Here is an 8,876-nt window from a genome sequence, read left to right as displayed (position 1 = left end):
AGTGAGCAAGATGGACATTGCATTACAGTCACAGTCTTTCAAAGAAGACTGGCACACTAACTTACAGTCAAATTTCAGAACAAACAGACAGTCGGTGAAAATGCATTTTAAAATACACAGAGCTTGACTGAAGCCATCTCATTTGAAACTGGAAATGATTTAAAACACCTCAAAAACGTGTTTCATTTAAAAAGCAGAATAATAGAAATGATTTGTTACTGTGAGAGAAATTGGCTCTTAGCTTAGAGTGTGAATAGAATCTTCTGGATTTAATGGGGCACACGCCACTCTCACCATCTCCACATGCCGTTATGCAAGTAATTAAAAATTGGTCTGACTCAACCTCTTCACAATGAGCACTTCACCCCGTGCCTTTGCTCTTCCTTTACATAAGCAACCTTGTGACGTCAGTCCTACCGTGGGAGTAGTCACAATAGCGGAAAAAAGGTGTTTTGATCATGTAAATGGAGCACTCGTTTTATGGATGAGTCACACACTGGGGGAGCCAGAGTGTACCGGTGTACATAAATCGTATGCTAACTTTGCTACAGCAAGAGACATTCAGCATTTTTCCCCCTTCGAAGTGATCTCATATTTTTGCATTGCATTTATTTATATGTAACATCGTCGATACATGACTGTGAACATTTCCCTAAGACAATCATATAATATGAAATAATGTATACTGCATAGATTGCTTTGGCGGCCAGGCAGTATAGTACATAGGGCACAAGTGACATATTGTATACTGTGGCATCCGCGTGGGATATGCCTTGATGCATGGAGCATGATACTACAATTCTGAATTCATGAAAGATGATGATGATGATGACTAATTTTAGTGGCATATATATATATATATATATATATATATATATATATATATATATATATATATATATATATATATATATGTATATATATATATATATGTATATATATATATATATATATATATATATATATATAAAATTAGTCATTTGTAATAATAGTAAACATTAACATGCGTTAAAATAATACAACAACGTGCAGTGTTTCTACATCGAGCTGCAGTTTTTGTTCCTAACCAAAAAATAAAGCGGAACTACGACGAGGTTACTAAAACGTGGTCGGTCGAATTTCGAAGACGAAACGATCACTGCACTTCCGCTTCTGCTACTGGCCCGCAGAAGCGGTGTTCTCCAGAGTTTAACCCCATCTGGACGAGCAATTGAGGATTTAACAGTATTATCTTGAAGTCGCCAGCGCCCGAAGTGCAAATATTCAGCAGGCGCTGCAGTGGCGGCCGGGTGTGTTTCCGTGGACTGTTGATTATGGTGTAAGACGGCGCGTTTCACCAGACTCAGAGATAGCAGGTAAACAGATGGCTAGCTGGCGTTTTAGCTAGCTAACAACAGGAGAGTCATTACATCACTCCACAGCTGATTTCAGCAAAAACAAAGGGGACATGGGCGTGTTAGGAACGGATACTGTAAATGATATTTGTATCGTTACAGAAATATCTTATAACGAAAGTAGGTGAGTGTGCTAGTTAGCTATGAAGCTGTCTACTCAGCGTGCTAGTTTTCTGGTTAGCTAGCTAGCTTACATTAACTATCTCGCTGCTGGAATCACGAAGGTAGCTAGCTACCTAATGTTACACAGTTTGGATTTTAGCTTGCTAGTTATCTGTAAATAGTGTTTTTATTTTCTCGCTGTTAAATGCTTTTGTTGAATACGAATGCTAGTCATGTTACCTAAAATTCAGAATGTGATGTAATGTGCCAGGAAGCTGACAACACAGCTAGCAGCCACATATTCTGATAGATCGTAGCTGGCTTGATGACCAGCAAGCTTTCGATATTTAAACCGTTAGATCTATTTAGCTGTCAATAAAAGTAGCCGGCGCTGTGGATTAAAGAATGGGGGATTGGACCATATAACTCGTTAATTTGAGGAATAGCCGTTTGTGTATTGCTATAGCTTTGAGATTATGTCATCTTTATTAACAACTTGCTAGTTCATCACTTTACAAAAACTTACTTGACTGCGCTCGCTCAGAGAAGCTAGACGTGTTGACGTTACTCCTGTTTATTTTTACCCTAGTTTTTTTTTTTTGTTTTGTTATTTGAACTGCCTTGCGTGTTTATTCTTACTGAAACTCTTGTTTTTTCGTGGCATGTAGCATAAGTTGTAGAAAGCCGTCTGAAGTTGTCAGCCACTAGTTGAAGCACGCAGGCTTCAGGGCGGCGCGCAGTGGTGCAATGCAGTCCCCTCCCCCTGCTGTTGGTACTGCAGCTGTTCTGTGCCTGCCGGGGCTTACGGTTTATCAGACCTCGTGCGCTGTGTGGGACATGAGTGCCCACCCCGGGTTAGCTCACAGCATAGGTTAATTCCACGTGCTGTTGTTAGCTCGATGAGGGGGGTAATGGTAGGTAGGGGCAGGTGAGGGGGTAATGGTAGGTAGGGGCAGCTGATGGGGTAAAGGGATCTAGGGGCAGCTGAGGGGGAAGGGCAGGAATGCCAGCGCTGGCCGCTAATGTCGCAACTCTCTCTGACATGCGATAGCTGCCCGGCTGGGCTCGCGTTCTGGCTCTCGGGGCACCCGCATGCACACTCACGGGGCCATTTCCTTGGCAACACGTAGGCGGCTGCCCTAGAATAGAAGGGTTTCCTGTGGTTTCAGCACATTGATTGGAGTTTACTACTGCTATTGTCAAACGCGCAAAATAATCGTTATTGGATGTGTATACTTTTTAAAACTTTTTTTTTCAGAAGACGGTTGCACTGAAGTAAAAATGGGACAGCCGTAAAAGGCCTTTCGTGTAAAGATGTGGTCGGTGCAAGCCCGGCAGGGCCAGGGTGAGCGGCTCTTCCGTGTCCCCAGTATCGTCGTCTTTAACTGAAATCCAATTCCCATTTTCTGAAAATGGATGGCAGCGGTAGCAACAGTGTGAATGGCCTTTTCAATCCGCAGGTCGAGTGACCGTTTTGTTAAGTGTGTTCCTGGTCCACTTCACTGTACCCCCCCCCCCCCCCCCAGTAGATTGTTCCTGGAAACCGACGCACCGCTAAATTCAGTGCCAGCTCACGCAAAACGTTCCTGCAATGTTGCTGCAGTGTAGTGGCAACGTTATAACGTTGACAAAACGTTCCAGTGACGTGGTGAGAACGTTTTTTTTCGTGCTCGTCAGGTTGTTTGTGAGCAGTGGAGTGGGACCAGCATAATTGATGGGCAGTGTCGCAGATAGTTATTTGCAAGTGTTACTCAGCTGTTTAGACGAGTAAGCATGACTGTCAGCATTACGGTGTGTGTAAAAAAAAAAAAAAAAAAAGAATTAATTTTGTCGATGACATTCTGGGATTTCCCCACAGAGAGAAGCAGAACAGTTTTCACGTTCTGTCTTTGAGAGATTTGCTCTTGAATTTCCGGGAAATTTTCAGATTTCTTTAGTCTTGGTTTCTCCTGGGTAATTTTTAGTGATCTCTCTGAGGAGGTAGCTGAGTTACCCAGAACATTAGGGTAGGACTAAGCCAGTCATGTACTGACCCTGAGCTTGTCTACAGATATTCTGATGCAAATGTTGATGTACCTGCCTCTGCTGGGATATTGTGGCAAATTAACCTTTAGCTAATTTCCAGTCACCTTATTTTAAAGAATATGTAAATAATTTAGGCTTTAAATTTAAATATGCAAGAGTTCATAAATGTACAAATAAAACATCAGGCATCATCATTAATACAAATTGCAAGAAATTGAATAGTTTGAAAACAGTGCCCGCTTAGGGAATAGACCTAACATTGGACGCTAAATGGCCAAATATATACATAATGCCTTAATTAATCTGTAATGTAACTCACATTATGGAATAGGGTAAATGGAACATGCAGTGGTGGTAGGCCATTAGGGGGTTGGTAATCAGAGTCAAAGTAACGTGACTGGTATTAGGCCAAATATTTCTCCTCTGCAGGACGGTCATCTGTATTCACATAAAGGATAGTGATCTGTTTGTGCATAACAAGAAATAAAATGATGGAAATAACAACACGTTCACACATTAAGGAGTATTTGAGGAGTCCTTTTTGGAAACTGAAGATTGACCTCGCTGGATCCCTGGAATCCTAAAATACCCCCCCCCCCCCAGCTTTAATTTTTGTATGGCCCCCTGGTGTCTAAAAAGGTGCACACAGAATATTTTAAAAAAAGAGAAGCCTTTCAGCAGCTCAAAGTGTAGATGGAACAGAACGCAGAGCTGTGTCTGCCATTAAGGGTTTTGGCGGACATGGACTTGACCTTTCTAAGCCTTCTGAAACCTACTGAAGCATGGTGAGGAAGTTGCTTGTAAGCTGGGCTGGTGCATTCGGGTGAAGGGAGGCTGATTGGTCATGGTAGTGTTGGTGGCGGTGAGGTCACAAGAGAGTCTGTCTCCCTGGGCGACCTCAGACTCCCTGATTGGCTGATGGACGCTGTAAGAGGCTTCCTGTGTCCGTGCTGCTGGATCATCACCCCAGGGATTGCCAGTCAACCCCTGAAACTGTTTTTAGCGGTTAGATTGAGGGTGAGTGGAGGTAAATGCCATCTCTTCAAATTTCCCAGAAGTCTCTGTTGTGTTTTTTGAGTGCAGGGGACTGTTGTGATCGGTAGCGTTCACCATGGAACAGTTTCTGGGCTTGCTTTGGAGTTAGGCCCGTGTGGAACACCGGTAAACCTGAGGTTCTCCAATGATTTAGGGATGTGAACTTCATCACACTATGCATACATGTATGCGTACGTACATACATATATAGCTACATGCATGCATGGATACGTACGTACATACATATATACATGCATGCATGGATACGTACGTACATACATATATACATGCATGCATGCATGCGTACGTACATACATATATACATGGATGCGTACGTACATACATATATACATGCATGCATGCATACGTACGTACATACATACATACATACATATATATATGCATGCATGCATGCATACGTACATGCATCACTGACAAGTACACTCATGCAGTTATAAGTTTGACTGACCGTAGTTCAACAAGATGGAGTTTCCATTGAGTTCACTTGGGTAAACTGGTCTGTCGCCCGGTCGAGCTGAATGATGGACTTAAGCACTTTCTTGAATTCGCTGGGTTCTTTGCTGCTTCTTTTAACCACTGTAAGATGCAGCCATAACAATTTTAAAAACTTATTTTTTTGAGCAGGAAGGCATGATAAATGACAGTGCTTTTGGCAAAGAGAAGAATGGAAAGACTGTCGGAATTGAAAAGCTCAGATATAAAGCCATACCCTAATCAGAGATACTGCTCAATGAACTGAGATGGCATAAACAAATGTTCACATAGAAAAATAGACAAAATAGAGCTCTGAATTTGAAGGTTGAAAATGAGTTTGTTTTTTTTTAGTTTACTTTAGGCCTACTTATATTATATTGTCTGTGATAGATTGGCGACCTGTCCAGGGTGTATCCCTGCCTCTCACCCAATGCAGGCTGGGATAGGCTCCAGCTCCCCCCGTGACCCTGACCAGGATAAGGGGGTATAGATAATGGATGGATTGATGGATATATGCAAATAAAAACTATCTTGATATTCAGGATTGTGGTGTAGATATCCTGTGGGACATTGGTAAACAATGTACTTTTTTAGTTGGAAAAAGAATCCAGATTTCTGGAAACACATTTTGAATCTGATCATGGAATCGTGGATTTTGATGTTTTGCTTTCGTACGCCCTGGTTTGTATCAAGCTGAAAATCCAACAAGATCTCACTGCCTTATGAATCGAAGTTGTTCTTGGGGGAGTGCCTTTTGTACCCTGTCCTGTCCCTGTCCTGTTGGCGTTTGTGTGCGCGCGCGCATGCAAGCCCGTGTGCATGTTTGTTTGTATTCCTGGTCTCCTGCAGTTGGTAAACGGTCTGTCCAGCGGTACTTGTTTTATAAATGGAAAAAGGTCTGCGGTGATTAGGCTACCTGTCGTCAAGCCCCTTCCCTTTCCGCTCGCTTTAAATTCTGGAGCGCGGCTTCGCCGTCTTCTGATGGACTGCCTCCGGCAGGGCGACGCTTCCCTCGTCGCTGGCTCGTGCGTAATTAGGGCGTCTGATCTGCGTTGAGCAGGCGCGGGCGCTCTCCTCGTTAGCCTGTCTGCGATCGGTCGGCGTCACCTCCAACCGAAACACCGGGGAGGAACGTGAACCTCGCCGGCTCTCTCCTTCCCAGCCCGTCCCTGCTTCCGTTAAACGGACTGCATTTATATAGCGCTTTTCTCTAAAGGCGCTTTACAATTGATGCCTCTCATTCGCCAGAGCAGTTAGGGGTTAGGTGTCTTGCTCAGGGACACTTCGACGCGCCCAGGGCGGGGTTTGAACCGGCAACCCTCCGACTGCCGGACAATCGGTCTTACCTCCTGAGCTATGTCGCCCCGTTAGTCCCCCCCCCCCCCCAGACGACGGAGCGGTGTAGCCCCCGGGGTGATTGACCGCCCTGCTGCCGCTCCTGATTCGTATCGCCCGGTACGTTGTGAGAAAATGTCTTTCGGTGCGCGGCGCTGAGACGTCGGTCGGGCCGCGCCGCTGCGTGCCGTCAGCGGAGTTGTCGGGTTCATCGAGGTCAGTGAGTTACTGTGCGAAGTTAACAGCCTGATATTTAGAGGAACAAAGGTTAATCCTGGGCACAGGTCCATTATTAGTTTTTTTTTTTTATTTAATTTTTTTTTTTTTTTTAAAGGATTTACAACTCTCATTACCTTACACTGTGACAAGTGTCCGTGTCTTTCAAGGACACTTTGACGCAGAAAAAGGATCGAACCGGCAACCCTCTGATCCTGACGAACGCTGTACCTCGCCGGGCTAATTTCGCCCCTGTGTGGGGAAGGACTCGTGACCCCCTGTTGCTTTGGCACAGGTCCTCTCTCTCCAGTGGAATGTTGTGCCTTTGAATAGCACCCCTGGGCAGTGGTGGTGCCTTAAAAGTGGTGCTGTGTTTACCTGACCTTTCAATCAATCAATCAATCAACCAATCAATCAATCAGTCAATCAGTCAATCAATCAATCAATCAATCAATCAAGCAATCAAGCAATCAATCAATCAATCAAATTTTATTTGTATAGCGTATTTTACAGCGGTTGTCACAATACGCTTTACAGACAACCCTGGCCTGAACCCCCACAGGAGCAAGCCACAAGTGACAAAGTTTTCTTACAGAGAGTAGCCGTAAATAACGATTCAGAAACGTGTTCACTGTGGCCGTTCTGCTTGCTGAGGACCGTCCAGTAAAAATACACTTCACTTAAAATGGCATTCACATCCTGTATTTGTAGCAACGTTGTGTCTTTTCCTATCTCTCTGTTGTGTGACATTAGAAAGATTGCGATGAAGGCTCACAAACAAACCTTGAATGTGTCAGGAATCACTACATAAGATAACATTGGAATAGTGATTACTGTTCAGACATTTTTATTTTTGGGTTTGTTGATTTCTGTTTGGCTAGTCACTTAAGCAGTCAACAAAGCATACCAGAAAAGATCATCTGATGCATGTCCACTAAAGTTGCTCTAAAAGTTTCTCTGATGTTAAGGACAGTTCCACCTTCATCATATGATAACCTGTCACCGTCCTCTTCCTCCTGTCTGTTTTGTCAAGGTAACCTTTGCAAATAAGGCTACTTCTGGAATTGATCTTTGACTCTTTACCATTGTGTTATAGTTTACAAATTAAGACACATGAAATACATTGAAACGCATTCTTTATGAAATACGAAACTGTGAAACATTAAAGTGTTACGAGTTAGACTGCCATGAATATTTCACCAAATACCCAAATATTCATGAGCGTCCCAAATGTGAGATCAGGGGCTCTCCTTTTGTGGAAGCGTTTGTTCTTGTGAATATATTACCAGCCCCACATATCCTCCAGCATAATGAGCTTAGAAAGGGCAGCACATTAATAACTCCGCAGAGCGTATGTAAATCACAGCGTCCGTCAAAGCGGGTTTTCTCAAAAACCGTTTCTTCTGCCGTTGGCAGACTGACCCTGGCGTGAACCTATCGGGCGGGCGGGCAGGAGTGGGGAGGGGCCTGGGTCCGGGCCCGGCCAATCGTATGCGGGCCTCTCGAGTGAGTGAGTGAGTGAGAGAGAGGAGGAGGGGGCGGGCGTGAGAACCGGTGAGAACGCTCCTGCGATGCAAATGAGATGCTAATGAGCTCGCGTAGTGAGCAGTGGATGGGGACCCCTATGGGCTCTGGGTATTTTGCTGCCCTCAGACTGTTAGCCTAACGGATGCTGTTCTCTCTGTGCGTGGGGGCATTCCTGGAGGAATGGGGCGGAGGGGGGGGGGGTACGGGATAACGAGGAGGGGGGGCGGAGTCCCGGGGTGTGTCTGCTGCTCTGAGTGACCCCTGCCCCCCCCACCCCCCACCCCCCCGTCCTCCTCCCTGTGACCTGAATGGGGCAGTGTGGGAAGCGAGAGCAGGATTGGGCCCGTCCTGTGAGAAACGCTCCCATTAATGCTCTGCCGGCTCTTTGCTTGGGGCTGCCAATTTACACTGTATGGTGAGGCGGACAAGCTAAAATAATTCGAAAAATAGCGTGTGTGTGTACAGTAGGTGCGCGTACGTGTGTATGCATGTGTGTGTGTGTGTGTATGTGTGTGCATACATGCATGCTTCCTGCTCTGACATCTCTCTCTCTCTCTCCCCCTCATCCCCCCCCCCTCTCTCTCTCTCTCTCCCTCTCTCCCTCTCCTTCTCTCTCTCTCTCCCCTCTCTCCCCCTCTCTCTCTCTCTCCTCCCCCTCATCCCCCCTCTCTCTCCCCCCTCTCCCCCTCCCCCCCCCTCTCTCTCTCCCTCCCCCCCCCCCCCCCCCCCCCCCCCCAGGTGAGAGAG

The 8,876-nt window shown here is 45.4% G+C and overlaps 1 protein-coding gene across 1 annotated transcript in view; it reads left to right on the top strand.

Annotated features, from left to right (window-relative positions):
- Positions 1-1,120: 1,120 nt before the first annotated feature.
- Positions 1,121-8,876, top strand: part of ube2f (ubiquitin-conjugating enzyme E2F (putative)) — a 70,569-nt gene continuing 62,813 nt past the window's right edge. Inside the window, exon 1 of the mRNA XM_035411860.1 lies at positions 1,121-1,355. The gene's annotated coding sequence lies outside the window, so the exon portion shown is untranslated. The remainder of the gene's footprint in view (positions 1,356-8,876) is intronic.

This window comes from Anguilla anguilla, chromosome 3 (assembly GCF_013347855.1).
Source record: "Anguilla anguilla isolate fAngAng1 chromosome 3, fAngAng1.pri, whole genome shotgun sequence".
Classification (NCBI taxonomy): Eukaryota; Metazoa; Chordata; class Actinopteri; order Anguilliformes; family Anguillidae; genus Anguilla; species Anguilla anguilla.
The sequence above is the reverse complement of the archived record's forward strand: the minus strand, read 5'-3'. Positions and strand labels throughout refer to the sequence as shown.